Source organism: Coenobita brevimanus, chromosome 97 (genome assembly GCF_032717465.1).
Source record: "Coenobita brevimanus isolate Jiangsu-jjx chromosome 97, ASM3271746v2, whole genome shotgun sequence".
Classification (NCBI taxonomy): domain Eukaryota; kingdom Metazoa; phylum Arthropoda; class Malacostraca; order Decapoda; family Coenobitidae; genus Coenobita; species Coenobita brevimanus.
Genome location: NC_137050.1, coordinates 40,866,250 through 40,883,558, shown reverse-complemented (window position 1 = coordinate 40,883,558; position 17,309 = coordinate 40,866,250).

Genomic DNA, 17,309 nt, shown 5'->3' with positions numbered 1-17,309 from the left:
TTTCAGTATTTATTTTATTACACAATCGTTTTCCCTGTCCCTCAACGCTTTTGATGGTCTGCCACACCTTCTCCCATCGTCACACTCATTAACACCATGTTCAGTCCCCAGTTCAGTCCTATTTTCTCCCTGACCATAACATCTAAAGATTCTGTTCAACCTGGTCTCAACGCACTTCTTTATTCCACATCTCTCTTGAATTACATCATTTTCAATCGTATCTACTCTTTGCAATCCACACACATACCTCAGAAATCCCATTTTCACTACTGGCATACTTGAGCTTTTATTCAAATATTGCACCAAAGTCTCTCACTCATGTCTGACTATGGACACTAAAACACCTTCATGCAGTCCTCTTGCAGCCTCCAAATTCACACCTTTGTTTATAAACAAGGCCCTTGAAGATACAACCACTTTTCTTCTTTCTGTTGTTTACTTTCCTGTTGGTCTGCACAGTTATCTCATTCCTATTATTGCACCAGGGTACCATAACTCCCTGACTTATTCGTCTGTCCCCATTCACTACCAGATAACACTGAGTTATTTCTCTCCCAGCATCAATGTTCATTCTACACATGTCAACATATAATATCAAAGAGCGGCACCCATAAACATCAGCCGAACTCTGCAGAAGCCCTTGAATCACCAACGATGCTAAATTAATATATGTTGATGTGCTTACTCAGCCTCTAAGACGGTGTCATCAGGATGGATGGAACGGCAGCCTGGGAGTAAAAGGAGCCAATGTACAGATCCTGGCTGCTGTTCTGCTTTTTTTACTGATATATTGTGTTTGTGTGTTTAAGGATTTATTGGGTTGTTTTCTGCCTCTAAGTAAATATTTTCATTTAACCTTTCCTTACAATGATATACAAAATCTTCTCTGCAGATGAAATAAATTAACTTCTCGAACCCGAGTATGTCATTTTGGTTTATTCTTACTGCCACCAAGACGATCTTATTACTTAACCTAAAATAGACCTTTCCTTTTGACGGGGTGAAAACAAGGATACATTTAACATCTACAGATCTAAATGACCATCCTAACCACATAAAGCTCAATAATTCTATCCTAATCTAAATAAAAATCATCAGGAGACGGTAAACACAAAATGAAAAACAACGTCCCCGAGCTGCGTTGTTAACCACGTCACTTGTCATCGGGTTGAAGTGGTTGATTAAAAACTTTATGTTTCATCATCTGAGAGTGAGGAAGGGAGGCTGAGAGTGTTTATACTGTAAATATTAATCCCTTCATGATCGGGAGATGCATACTATACAGTGTCACCTAGCGCCAGATGCTTATATTTAGCTAATAGTGAGTATAGTAGCCTGAGAGTGTTAATATTGTCAACATTAATCCTTCCATGGTAGACATAACTTCTGTATTCTTTTCCCACTATCAAGATTTTACTCATCTTCCCGTGAGTCATAGGAGCCTGAGAGTGTTGATAGCTCTTAATAAGTTTGGTCTTTAAGACGGCGTGATCAGGACTGGTGGAATCGTGGCCTGTGAGTCATAGGAGCCCGGTTCACCATTCTGCCTTCCGTCTTTTTACCATTCGTTTTTTCCTTGTGATATTTGCATCTGGTTTTACTTTTATTTTTACCAAATTTTCTCATCCTAATTTTTTTCACTTAAAAGTATTTTAAATTCCGTTATGTTTCACAGCCTTGCAACCGTACCTCCCCCTCCTCTTCTTTTTTTTCTTTTTCCAGTTCTGGTTTGTGATAGATATTTCTTTATTAACCTTCATAATGATATCCTTGAAAAGAATGGTTAATGGAGTCTGTCTCGATCTCTTTCAGTACAAGAGATTACCGTATTTCTAAGGCAAGTAACGTAACCTGAAGTTTGGACCTCAAGACGGTGTGATCTGGACTGGTGGAATCGTAGCCCTTGAGTCATAGGAGCCCAAAATGTGTATCACATACGGCGCCGTCTATTTATCATTATTATTATTAATTCTATGTGGTAGGTGAGGGTGCCCACCATCCACTCACTCGATGCAGTGCTGCTCTCGGGTTTCTGCCCTTTCCTCTCCTCCATCCTTCTTTTCTTTCTTCCTCTTCTGTCTTTCTTTCCTTCAGTCTTTCCTCTGCCTTCTTCCTGTGGATGACTCTACATTGAGTAACAATCCAAATGGTTTCCTGTATATCAGGAAACCATTTACTACGCTCGGTGGTAACCATATAACCAAATTTTGGCGCCTGGTGGTTTATTGGGTAATTATTGCACTCCAATCGGATTGAGTCGGTGAAGGTTTATATCCAAGGGGTAGTTGAGGTTTATTGCTCACGTAATGCCACTCGGGGATGAGTGAGGCTTGTCACTCTCATCTTAAATATCAGGACCAACTGCCTAGCCCCGGGTTCCTACGCTCCTCATGGGGCAAGGTAGGATTGGCTGATGGATGGATGGATTATTATTTCTACTATCAGGTGCTCATAAATCCAGTTTTTCCCTATTTCCCCCACGTCCCCTTATTTTTCTCTCATTCTGACATCCAAACTTATTTTATATCGTTGACTTACCCCTTCACGTCGGAGTCGTGTGTGTGTGTGTGTGTGTGTGTGTGTGTGTGTGTGTGTGTGTGTGTGTTATTCTGCCGGGGTGATAGATAATTTTTATGGGAATAATAAGGACGTCCTTCGTCAGAAACTGTTAGTCTGACTCGAACCCTTTCAGTGCGAGAGACCATTTCCAAGCTGAATAAAGTGATCTGAAGCAGCAAGAATAAAATACAAAAGGCGTCAACATAGCGAAGAATGGATGGATGGATGAATGTGCGAGTGAGAAGGGTTTGGTTGGATTGGTGGATGAGGGGTTGGTGAATGGATGGATGGATGTGGGAGGGAGAAGGGGCTGGATTGATTGGTGCATGGGCGACAGATGGATGGATGGATGAATGTGTGAGAGAAAATAGTTTGGATGCCCTGGTGGATGAGGGGGTAAATGCGTGGACTGACGGATGTATGAGAGAAAAGGGGCTGGATTGCTTGATGGATGAGTGACAGGTGGATGCAAGGATGAATATGAGTGAGAAGGGAGTATATATAAGGCATTAGTGGATGAGCGGTAGTTAAATGGATGGATGGATGGGTGTTTGTGAGAATGGAGTAGATACATTGGCGAATGAGGAGTAAGTGAACTAATGGATGGATGAATGGATGGGCAGATAAAGTATTTGTCAAGTCTCACTCCTCTGGTCTTCATAGTCAACCCAGTTTTGTTCTTTTCCGGAGCATTCTTCTTTTTTCTCGATGTGTGTGTGTGTGTGTGTGTGTGTGTGTGTGTGTGTGTGTCGATGTATTTGTGCTTCTATGCATGTGTTTATGCATGTGAGTACATGTTTGTGCGTGATTACATGTAACTGTGTCGGTCTGTGTACGCGCCTTTGTGTGCGTTTGTGTGTTTCTTTGTGGCAGTGTTTGGTTGTTGAGTTGCTCATGTGTCTATGTGTGTGTGTGTGTGTGTGTGTGTGTGTGTGTGTGTGTGTGTGTGTGTGTGTGTGTGTGTGTGTGTGTGTGTGCGCGCGCGCGCACTTGCTCACGTTCCGACAGAGAGAGAGAGAGATGGGGGGGGGGGATAACAGAGAGCCAGACTCGAGGATTAGCCAAACAACAAATACCTGTAAATAAAGACAAAAGCAGGGAAACATTAACTGACTGACAGACATATGAAATGCACATAGGTGGAATGAAAGACTGAGCGATATACAGGTAGTTAGGTAGATGCGTAGATGTAGAGATAGACAGACTTGCCTTCATATGACGAACAGAAGCCACTACAGCCAAAGCAGGTGGATAATTGGGTCTGGTTTGATGAGCCCGGTGCCATATGCACGGAGTGACTTTATGCTGGAGGTTACCGTTCCCTTCTCAATTAAGCCTAAATTAACCTAACCTGACCAAACCTAACGAAACCTTAACCTAACCTTATCCTAGATCAACCTAACCTAAATAAACCTAAATTAAACTAATCTTAATTCACGAAATGACTAATTTCACAATCCGCCTGTAACATACATATATATCTTTAATTATATATATCCATATATCGACCTATATTTACCTACAGGTCGATAAGACATCCAACTATCTTCCTGACACATGTATTTCATACAATGCTGTTGATATTTGGCACAAAATTTGAGATAACATGCGGATACTTTCAAACTAGAAGCTAAACGGCCACTCGGCGCTTGGGCACTGAGCGGAGCGATAACTTTCAGTATAAGTCACTCCGTGCGTACAACACCGGCATCGAAACCTACATGGTCTGTGGATTGTGTTTGTATTTTTGAAGTGTTTCTGAACGTACAGTTCGTTTTTGCTATTGAATAGTCTCTTAGGTTTAGGCATGTGTATGTGCGGTGGGGGGGGGGAGGGGAGGTGCGTGCGTGTGTGCGCGTCCATGTATGTTGTCAGTGTCTGCGCTCCCGCGCACACATGTGTGTGTGTGTGTGTGTGTGTGTGTGTGTGTGTGTGTGTGTGTGTTCTCGCTAGCGATTGATAATTTTATTATCACCGTAGCGTCATAATCTCACCTTATTTTTTCCAGTCAGAGATGAGATACTTTCCAGAAAGCAAAGGAAAAGAGTTATTGTGAGAGAGCTAATGAACAGCATAACCAAAGAAATGGGCCAGACACTCATTCGCTTACCATTCACAAACCAAAAATCATCGCTCACCTCACAGAAATGATCAGCTGGACCTTTTTTGAATACATATTTCTTCATCGATGATCTTCATATATCATATAATAAAGTCTGTCGGTAGAGAACAATCATACTCAGAAAAGGGGTTCTAACTGTCATATTGTTTTCCTGACATAGCTCATCAGACCAACTTGATCTGTCAGTTCTCTGGCCTCATCAACTTCACCATATCATTTTGTTACACACTTATATTCCCTGTCTTTCAACATTCTTTAATTTATTATGGTGTCTCACCGTCTTCTTCTAACTTCAAACTCACATACACCATTTTCACTCCTATCCTCATACCCATTCTCTCCACATCACCTTAACATCTAAAGAGTCTGTTCAGCCGTAGTATCAACAGATGTCTTGATTATACATCTCTCGAATAACATCATTTCATATCCAGTTCACCCTCTGCACTCCTAATACATTCCCCAGAAACCCCAATTCCACTGTCACTTGCTCTTGAGTATTTGTTCTAATATCTTAGCAGACTCTCGCACCCATATGTTACTGTAGGCACTAAAACACCTTCATACAGTCCACATGTAGCATCCACCTTCACACCTCTGCCCTTAAGCAAGACCTTATAAATCCAGCCACTTTCCTTCTCTCTGTTATTTTGATTTTCACCGAGTCTGCATATTGAACTATTTCCTGTTGCTGCAGACCTGTACCAAAACTCCTTCACTGACTCAAGTCTCTCCATACACGACCAAATAACACAGATAGTCACTTTCCCTCTCAACAACAACGATCATTCTACACTTATCCACACATACTGTCAAAGAACAGTGCTCATAAATGTCAACAGAAATCTACACGTGTCTGAATCACCTGTAATGCTAACTTAATATCTGTTAATGTACTTACTCGGCCTCTAAGATGGTGTGATCAGGATGGATAGAACAGCCGCCTGGGTGGCATTGGAGCAAAGGTGCATATCCAGAGTAGCAGTCTGTCTTTTTACTGACATTTACATTTTGTTTTCAGAGTTGTTTTCTGGTACTTTCTGCTTCTGAATAACTATTTTCCTTCGGCTTTACCTTCCACTGACATCCTAATTCTTTATTACTCCTAAATTAAATTATCCCCTTGAATCCGAGCGGTCATTACGGTATTCTTTCTGTCACCACATAATCTTATTATTAAGCTTAAAGAAAAAACTCGTGTTGAAGGGGTAAGCTAAAGTGATATGTTTAACCATATAACCTTCGAAACTTATTGCTTCACCTATATAAAAATCATCAGGAGATGGTAAAAGCAAAATGAAAAATATGTCCCTGAGCTGCGCTGTTAACCCCATCTCTTGTCATCGTGTTGAAGTGGTTGATTCACAACTATTGCTGTGTTCGGTCATCAGGGAGTGAGTATGGGAGGCTGAGAGTGTTAATACTGTAAATATTAACCATTTTCACTTTCGTAAGAAACGTTTTATACAGTGTCACCCAGCTTCAAATGCTTTTATAAAGCTAATAGTTAGAATGCAAGCCTGACAGTGATGATATTGTCAGTATTAACCCTCCAGCGATAGAAACAACTTCTGTATTCTCCTTCTTTTATCCCGTTTATATTCAGGTGCCCGTTAATCATAGTAGCCTGAGATTATTGATAGCCCTTTACCCCTTAACCACGAAGCGTCACTTTCGTGATGCTCAGGTGCAAGGGATCATACCGCTGGGCGTCACTTTTGTGATTCTGTGTTATTTTGAATTCTCCTGGGCTTACAAGTGGTGGCTTGTATCATCTATCAGTACTGCCAATGTCCAACAGTAGTCAGTACTCCAAATCTCATCTGTACTCCCATCCATTGTTGACAATTTAGCCATTTTTCCCCTTTCCTGACTCCCCTCCCTACTTCCCCTCCACTACCCTGTCCTCTAGCCTGCCCGGCCGTGCTGCACTAAAGCAAATCTCCCCTGGAATTATCCACTGATTTCATTCATTGAAATAAGCCCTATGCCCTATTCTTATACAAAATAATATATACCAAAAAGAAATAAGGTAAGTGATAGTGCTATACACCTGGATTTGGCTAATTATCACCTGACAACACCTCATGTGCACTCGTTCACTAATTTCCCATGGAAATTTCCCCCTTGAAATATGCTGGAAAATCTGTTCTCGTAATAAATATATATATATATATATATATATATATATATATATATATATATATATATATATCTATATTTGTTCGTGATAATATAAATTTTATTGTAACCCATCTTAACCTACATATTTGCTGCACCTTGATCTAATATTTTAATGTAATTATTTCAATAACTTATTCTGTAAAAGTTATCTCAATGACGGTATACAAACTATATAACATAGGTAAGATTTTTCGTGGTTTATCGTTTAAAAGACAGGTTCCCCTAATTAGACTAAAATACCGCCAAATTCTTTGAATTTAGAGCACATAGCTGTTACTAATCAGATATAAATCTTTCTTAAAGGTATAGGAGGGTATCTAGTCCTTGTTTATTTCCTTTATTTGTTAACTTATTAATTGAGATGGGTTGATTTATTTATCTTTGAAAAATTTATTTCACCCTTTATAAAATTAAAAAAATCATTGTTTATTAGCATAAGAGTTAAATATTGATTTGTATTCACTCTCCCTTCGAGTATAACCGCGACTGCTGGCACAAGATTTAGCCGGGGATAATTCAATTTACTTTTTCCAGTTTTCACTGATATGAAAATAATACACACTGAGATCTACTAAAGCTTGAAGTTTTGAACTTGTTAGCTTGGGAGTACTGAAATTTTCATATGTTATTATTGAAAAGCGAATATTTAAAGCAAGAATCAAACTTATATTTATATTGGTAAAATAGACAGCATTTAAGTTTACATAAGCTTAAAACGTATAAAGTAAATTTTTAAATATAGTAAATTTCGCTTTGATTCTCCGTTGTTATACATATACATCCACCTAAGACTTAAATACGGAATTACACAAAGCTCAAGGCAAACATTAAGGGCAACGCTACTGACTCATCTTCCCTCCTATTTCATCCCTCCTCAACCCGTGATCCAAAGAGCACAGCTCTAAATCTACAGCCTGAATATATAAGAAGATTTGTCTTGATCTTATAAGGCAATGGTTCATGCGGCCATATCTCTGATGGAACGGGGTTCGGCTGTGCCTGTAGAGCTCTCCCGCATGTGCTTACAGCACTTATGCTCACAGAGTCTCTAGGAGCCTCACCTCAAGATCTCACTATGAATTTTATTCTAAAATGGCTCTAATGCCACTCATTAGCTCAATATATTCGGGAGGTCTGAGTCAAGTCTCTCTCATGAATATATAGTGGCCCTTTATTTAGTGGATTAGTGTATTGGAAAGCTTGGTTTTGTCTTACTTGATTTTGTCTTTTAGTTAAAATAAAGCGTTGTTTTACTATAATTTTTTATGGTATATTTAATCAAGAAGGAAAGCGGATTTAAAAATTTTTCTTAAAAAATTGTTTTAGCACGAGGTAGAGGTGGAACAAAAAAGTAATAAAATATTTTATGGAGCTTAAAATTTTCTCTAGATTGGAATTGCTATAAAGTTTTTATTGTTAGTTTGACTATAATTTGAAAAAGAGGCTAGATTTGGTGAAATAAAATTTAATTTTCCAATACACTAATCCGCTAAATAAAGGGCCACTATATATTCATGAGAGAGACTTGACTCAGACCTCCCGAGTATATTAAGTTAACGAGTGGCATTAGACCCATTTTAGAATAAAAGTTATGGGGCCGATCTTGAGGTGAGGCTCCTGAGGACCCTGGGAACACTGCCGTTGAGAGAGTGTGTGAAAGGGTACTCAGGCACAGCCGAACCCCGTTCCATCAGAGATATGGCCGCATAGAACTCTTCTAAATAAGGACTTAGCCCCATTCGATGTGTATGTTTATTTGACCCAAGATTGTGTATATAGTATATTTAAGATAAGCAGGACCGATAGTGGACTGTTCTGAGCCCAGCTCTTTTACAGTTGTATATGGCTGTCACTCTACATTGCCTTTATTTTCCTGTATAAGTTAGTACATAAGGCGATTTGATATATATAACTATAACAAGGTGGAATCTGAGGGAGTGTTTACTGTGTTAAGAATTTTACTTTTTATGAAAAATCTTAGTGGGGCAGGGGGGGAAGTTTGTGTAGAGAGTTTGTAAAGTTTCTATTAATGGAGCTAATAATTTTGTGTAAGAGAAGTAAACGGAGTTTAACCGCTTTAAGTAGAGGTTAGAAGCCTCTCTTCTGGCTTAAATCTCTGTGGTTAAGCTAGTCTAGGGGGACATCTTTTGAGTGCAAATCAAAATTTTTTATTAAACTATAGCCTATAGTAAAGTTAGTCGATTATCTTCATTCAAGCACTCCTTGGGCTCATTTGTAGTAAAGACCTAGAAGGAGGATTAAAATGAAGAATACTCCTACTATTCTTCAAGAGTATACATTAGAAATTTCTAAGATGTAAGCGACTGGGAGGATTAGGGTGATTTCTACGTCAAAAATTAGAAAGATAACAGCAATTAAGAAGAATCGTCGGGAGAATGGTAAGCGGGCAGATCCTTTTGGATCAAAACCGCATTCATGTGGTGAGTTTTTTTCTCGGTCTATAATTGTTTTTTTGGCTAAAATGGAGGCTAGGATTATAACAGCGCATCTAATCAAAAGAGTTAGGATTGTAATAAACGATAGAATGATCATTGTTTTTTCTAGAAGTTTCTAGTCCTCATGATTGGAAGTCATGTATACTGTGTATACTAAAAAAAACTTGTATTCTAAAAGGAAATCTAATTTCCATGATAAGAGCGTAAATCTTAGGCATTTATCTGCCATTTTAGAATGAAGTGGCCGAAATTTGAAGGTATTAGACTGTAAATCTAAAGGTGAGCGATTGCTCTTTCATTAATTTGCAAGGTTTAAAAGGTTTTTACTTTTATTGAAAGCTTTGAAGGCTTTTAGTTTGATTAACTTAAAACCTTGAGTTGGATTGAATATATGGTAGGGAATTTCACCTTATCTTAGAAGATCAAAACTTCTTGTGCTTATACACTAACATATATGTTAAATCTCAGTGAATACTCAAATTTTTAGATTTGCAATCTAACGTCTTAACAATTCTACTATGAGATTTTAATGCAACGGTGATTTTTCTCAACAAATCATAAGGATATTGGAACTTTATATTATTTTTGTCTTGGGGGCTTGGGCTGGAATAGTCGGGACTTATATTCACCTGGAACTACCTATTTTTTTATGTAATGTTGAGATTTCCTACCAATCATTTTTTAGCATGTACTGCTACTGTCCACCAATAGTCAGCACTCCTTATCTCATCTGTACTCCCATCCATTGTTGACAATTTAGCCATTTTCCCCATTCTTGACTCCCCTCCCTACTTCCCCTCCAGTACCCTCTCACCCTTCCCTACCTCACCTCCTTTACCATTTCCTATCACCTGCCCGGCTGCGCTGCGGTAAAGCAAATCTCCCCCGGAATTTTCCACTGATTTCATCCATTGAAATAAGCCCTATGCCCTATACTTATACAAAATAATATATACAAAAAAGAAATAAGGTAAGTGATAGTGCTATACACCTGGAATTGGCTAATTATCACCTGACAACACCTCACATGCACTCGTTCGCTAAACTCCCATGGTAATTTCCCCTTTGAAATATGCCTTGTAATCTATTCTCATAATAAAAATATATCTAAGAAAGGAAGAAGCCTAAGTAACATTTACATGCACCTGGAACTACCTATTTCTTTATGTATTGCCGTGATTTCCTACCAATCATTTCTTAGCACGTAAGTTAGCAGCTGTCACCCCATTGTCACTGTCAACCCTTGCCTGCTCAGATATGCCATGCCACTCAGTTCCTTGTCCTCCTCTGTGGTCAAACCATGTCGCACTCGCGACCCGCCATTTCTGCCGCTTCTGCGCCCATTGCAAAGGGCCCCGTGACCTCTACCCCCAGAAAAACTCGTGGGGGAAGCAGGAAAGGACTAAGTGACTCTGCAGTGGAACGTGAACTTGCAGAATTATCAATGATAATGATGGATAGTGACTATGATCCTTCAGGTGATTCATGTGATGAGCCGGGTGAGGAAATCGTGCCAGAAACTCCCAGTACGATTGGTTCAGTGTCCCAAGTTATCCCTAGCTCCAAAGGAAAGGAGCCCTTAGTGCAGCAAGGGAAGGAATTTGGGAAGGGAGTGAAAAGGCGGCGGGTTAGCGCCAGAACAATGGCCCTGCGTGACCCAGCCCGCCATGAGTCCAGAGGTGAATCACCTCCCCGCTCCCCTAGCCCCACTTCACTCATTTCTTCCTCTTCTTCAGCGGAATTTTCTCCTGAGTCTCTCGTCGTCGGAGTCGCCACCAGCCCCTACAGTGAAGGCAGGCCATAGAGAAAGAGGTAAATCCCTGACCTGTAAAAGTAGAGTTGCCAGTAGAGTAAGGGCTGCTAGTGCTATATGGCAACCCAGGGTCAGTGCGAGTGACCTTGAAACAGCACAATCTGCCTCACAGCCACCCTCCACCCTCACCCACCCTACACCACCACGACAGGGAATCCTGGACACCTTTGCGTGGATGGAAAGGTCCGATTTTGTCCCAGAACATCTAGATTTCAATGAGAGTTCCTCAGGGATACAGCCTCCCTTCACTCTTGACGAGGATGCTGAGTGTGTTGACTTCCTTTTGGCCTTCCTCGATGATGAAGTCATGCAGCACATATGTGATGAGACCAACAGGTATGAATCACAACGTGCTGCAAGTGGTACAGGTGCAGCAAAGACGCAACAGTGGACCATGCTGGGAGTGCAAGAGCTGTATGTGTTCTTCGCCCTCATGCTTCTCATGCCACACTCAAAGAAGCATGAGTTGGAAGAATACTGGTCCATGGACCCCTTACTACCCTTACCCACCTTCAATAAGTACATGGCCAGAGATCGCTTCCAGAACATCATGGGAAACCTGCACTTCGCCAACAACGATGTACCTTCCCAGACCGACACACTCTGGAAGATCCGGGAGATTCTGAGCAGAATGAAGGATAAGTTTATGACTTTCTTCCACCTCTTTCAGAAGGTTGTCATTGACGAATCCTTGGTTTTGTTCAGAGGACGTCTTAGGTTTGTGCAGTACATTCCTAGCAAACGCCATTGTTTTGGAATCAAGTTCTTTGTACTGTGCGACTGTAAGACGGGGTACATCCTTGACTTCATCATTTATTCAGCCAGCACTGTCGATCTTGATAAAACACATCCCCTTGGCTTCTTAGGCTGTGTAGTGAAAGTGCTCCTTGAAAGGTGTTTTGGTGGGAATCATGTGCTGTATACTGACAACTATTATACAGGACCGAAACTTGCTAAATACCTTTCAGAGCATTGCATCGGCTCCTGCAGCACTGTGAAGAGTAATCGTGCCCACTTCCCTAAATTCCCAGAGGCAGGAACCTCGCAGTGAGGAGACGTGCACCTACGCAAGTCTGAGAAGATGCTGGCAATACGGTGGCATGACAAGAGGATCGTGCACATGCTCATCACCGTACACAAGGGGGAACTGAAAGACAGTGGGAAGGTCGACCGTAGGACAGGCAAACCTGTGAGGAAACCTGATGCTGTCTTAGACTACAATATCAACATGCAGCTGGTGGATAAGTCCGACATGATGACTGGAGAGATCGACTGCCTCAGGAAAAATACTAGGTGGTACAGGAAAGCTTTTCTGCATCTCATAGACATGACGATGCTGAACGCCTTCATCATGTGCAAGATGAAGGTACAGCCACCCAAGTCCTTCTCCCTGAGGTTGTTCGCCAGGACTTGTGTTCAGCAGCTGCTTGAGAGATATGGTAAGGTGACAGCAGCAGCTCTAAGGAGCCATGCAGTAAGACTTCCCGACAGACTTGAGCAGAGGGCGTACATGGATCGGCACAGACTGGTGCAAATGCCTGCCACAACCAAGAGGAAGGCTGCGATCTGCAGGTGACAGGTATGTGCACATCCCACCCGACGCACACCTGAGCACAAACGCACCTCTGGCCAGTGCGCTGAGTGCCAGGTTCCTCTCTGCGTTATCTGCATCTTTGATTACCACAGCCAGAAGCAGTTCTAAAAGTGCAAGTGGAAGATGTAAATAATGTGTAAATAATGTATAAATAGCAAGTGAAAGCAATGGATGTAAATATGATGGACCAGTGTAATATAGTTTTATGTTACTGCAAGTGACAGTGAATTACATAGTGTAAGTAAAACAGAAGTGTAAATATTGAAAATACAATAGGAAATGTAAATAGAAATGTAAATAATTAGTAATATAAGAATATGAGTACAAATACTTGATGTTAGAACAGTGAAAGTGAATCCGTGGCTCTCTATGTATTTTACTGAAAGAAAAATTGAATGCCTACAGTGACAATAAACTACTACTACTGAAGGAAACTTATGGATAAAGACTGCAGATATATATATGTGTTATATAGTAATAGGAATATAAAGGATGAGTGTTTTTTTTAATAATAAATGACAGAATACCAGCGGCGAACTAGCGCAAGTGGGAAGGTAATTTTCATTGCTTTCACAGTATTTTTTTTTCGGAGTATGGATTCCAAACTACTTGATAATCATAGAAGAGTGTTTCTAGTGATAATATCTGGCTGTGGTAATCAAATTATGGGTTGTCGGGAAGTGTAAAGTGGAGACTTCGTTACCCAACTTCAGAGGTCTCCACAAGTCCTAGGGTACTCGACGAAGGCTCAACAAACATCCCAGGAGAAAGCTGAAGATATGTGCCATATGCATATGTTATTTTAATATTCTAGGACTAATAACTGATTTTTGGCAAATATTTTTAGAGAGTCTGTCGGAGGGCAAATATGCCCGCGGGACACACAAGTCAAAGCAAACAAGCCCGCAGTTAAGGGGTTAATAAGTTTGGTCCCTAGGACGGCGTGATCAGGACTTGTGGAATCGTGACTTGTGAGTCATAGGAGCCTGGTTTCACTGCTCCCTGCGTTGTCTTTTTACTTTTATTTTTATCATATTTTCCTCGTTTTTGCATTTTTTTTTTTCAAGTTTTCCATTCCTTGTTATGATATCCTTTGACTGATCGTGTTTGTGGAGTCTGTCTCGAACCCTTCCAGTATAAGAGACCATTTCTATGGAAATTAAAGTAACCCGAAGTTCGGTTCTTGAGACGGCGTGATCAGGACTGGTGGAATCGTAGCCCATGAATCAAAGGAGCCCGAGTTCCCATCAGAAGGTGCAGTCTTTTGTTTTGTTTTGTTTGTTTGTTTATTAGTTTGTTTGTTTGTTTTGGTCCCTACCATATTTTGCTTCTAAGACCACTTTTTCCCCAAATCCTGATTTTTTTCTCTCCCACTGACATCCAAAATTTTTTCATATCATTGGTTTAAATCATTGAAGCTGAGGTCGTTTGTGTGTGTGTGTGCGTGTGTGTGTGTGTGTGTGTGTGTGTGTGTGTGTGTGTGTGTGTGTGTGTGTGTGTGTGTGTGTGTCATTTTCAAGGGTAACAGATAATTTTAATGGGAATAAGGAGGACGTCCATGGGCTGAAATTGTTAAAGTAGTCTGACTCGAACCCTCTCAGTGCGAGAGACCATTTCCAAGCTGTATAAAGTGATCTGAAGCAGCAAGAATAAAATACAAAAGGTGTCAACATAGCGAAGAATCGATGGATGGATGGATATGTGAGTGAGAAAGGTTTGGTTGGATTGGTGGATGAGAGGTTTGTGAATGAGTGGACGGATGTGGGAGGGAGAAGGGGCTGGATGGATTGGTGGATGGGCGACAGATGGATGGATGGATGAACGTGTGAGTGAGATTGGTTTGGATGCACTGGTGGATGAGGAGGTAAATGGATGAATGAACGAATGTGTGAGAGAAAAGGGGCTGGATTGCTTGGTGGATCAGTGACAGGGAGATATATGGATGAATATGAGTGAGAAGGGAGTATATATAAGGCATTAGTGGATGAGCGGCAGTTAAATGGATGGATGGATGGGTGTGTTTGTGAGAATGGAGTAGATACATTGGCGAATGAGGAGTAAGTGAACTAATGGATGGATGAATGGATGGGCAGATAAAGTATTTGTCAAGTCTCACTCCTCTGGTCTTCCTAGTCAACCCAGTTTTGTTCTTTTCCGGAGCATTCTTACTTTTTCTCGATGTGTGTGTGTGTGTGTGTGTGTGTGTGTGTGTGTGTGTGTGTGTGTGTGTGTGTGTGTGTGTGTGTGTGTGTGTGTGTGTGTGTGCGCACGCTTGCTCACGTTTCTCGGGGAGAGAGAGAGAGAGAGAGAGAGAGAGAGAGAGAGAGAGAGAGGATTAGCCAAACAATAAATACCTGTAAATAAAGACAAAAGCAGGGAAACATTAACTGACTGACAGACATATGAAATGCACATAGGTGGAATGAAAGACTGAGCGATATACAGGTAGTTAGGTAGATGCGTAGATGTAGAGATAGACAGACTTGCCTTCATATGACGAACAGAAGCCACTACAGCCAAAGCAGGTGGATAATTGGGTCTGGTTTGTTGGGCCCGGCATCGAAACCTGCATGAGCCAGCGGTTTCTTTTTATATTTTTGAGGTGTTTTTGCACGTACGGGTCGTTATTTTAATGAATCGTCTCTTAGGTGTAGGAGTATTGTGTGTGTGTGTGTGTGTGTGTGTGTGTGTGTGTGTGTGTGTGTGTGTGTGTGTGTGTGTGTGTGTGTGTGTGCCCGTCCGTGCTTGCTAGTGTGCAAGTCTGAGCCAGCGCGTACACTAGTGTGTGTGTGTGTGTGTGTGTGTGTGTGTGTGTGTGTGTGTTCTCGTTAGCGATTGTTAATTTTATTGTCACCGTACCTCCATAATCTCGCCTTATTTTTTCAACCCAGAGATGAAATGAGATACTTTCCAGAAAGCAAGGGAAAAGAGCTATAGTGGGAGAGCTAATGAACAGCATAACCAAAGAAATGGGCCACACACTCATTCACTTACCATTCAGAAACCTAGAATCATCGCTCACCGCATAGAAGAGATCTGCTGTACCTTTTTAAAATACATGTTTCTTTACCGATGATCTTCATATATCATATAATAAAATCTGCCAGTAAGGAATCATATTCAGAAAAGGGGTTCTAAATATTGTCATGTTGTTTTCCTTATATAGCTCATCAGAACAACTTGATCGACTGTCAGTTCCCGAGCCTCATCATCTTCATCATCTCATTTTGTTACACACTCATTTTCCCAGTCTTTAAACAATTTTGAATTTTTTATGGTCTCGCACCTCCTTCTAACTTCAGACTCACTCACATATACTGTTTTCCCTCCCATCTTTATACCCATTCTCTCTACATCACCGTAACATCCAACGAGTCTGTTTAACCTTAGTGTCAACAGACTTCTTCACTCGGGATCTCTCGAAGAACATTTCATATCCAGTTCACTCTTTGCACTCCACATACATTCCTTTGAAACCCCAAATCCACTGTAATTTGCTCTTGAGAATTTGTTCTAATATCTTGCCAGACTCTCGCACCCATGTGTTACTGTGGGCACTAAAAAACACCTTCATGCAGTCCTCCTGGAGCATCCATATTCACATCTCTGCTTTTAAGCAAGGCCTTTATAGATCCAACCACTTTCCTTCTCTCTGCTATTCCGATTTTCATCGGGTCTGCATATTGAACTATTTCCTGTTACTGCAGACCTGTACCAAAACTCCTTCACTGATTAGAGTGTATCCATTCACGACTAAATAACACAGATAGTCACTTTGCCTCGCACCAACAACGTTCATTCTACACTTATGAACATATTCTATCAAAGAACAGTGCTCATAAATGTGAACAGAAATCTGCACCAGTCTCTGAATCACCTTCAGTGCCAAATCGATATCTGTTATTGTGCTTACTCGGCCTCTAAGACGGTGTGATCAGGATGGATAGAACGGCCGCCTGGGAGGCATAGGAGCAAAGGTTCATAATTATCCAGAGTAGCAGTCCGTCTTTTTATCGACATTTTTTAGTTTGTTTTCATAGTTGTTTTCGGGTACTTTCTACTTCTAAATAACTGTTTTCCTTCGGCTTCGCCTTCCACCTACATCCTAATTCCTTATTACGCCTAAATTACATTATCCCCCCTGAATCCGGGCGACGCCACTATACTATTCTTTCTGCTACCACACAATCTTGTTATTGAGCTTAAAGAAAAAACTCGTGTTGAAGGGGTTAAGAGAAAGCTGTATGTCTAACCACATAAACTTCGAGACTTCGAGCTTCATCTAAATAAGAATCACCAGGAGACGGCAAAAACAAAATGAAAAAGACCTCCCCGAGCAGCGCTGGCAACCACATCTCTCGCCATCGTGCTGAAGTGGTTGATTAACAACTCCTGATATGTTTAGTCATCTGAGAGTGAGTATGGCAGTGTTAATGCTGTAAAAACTAACCTTTTCGTGGCCGTAACAAACGTTTAATACAGTGTCACCTAGCGCCAAATGGTTTTACCTAATAACGAATATGCTAACCTGAGAGTGTTAATGTTGTGTATTCTCTTCCCGCTATCCTGGTTTATACTCTG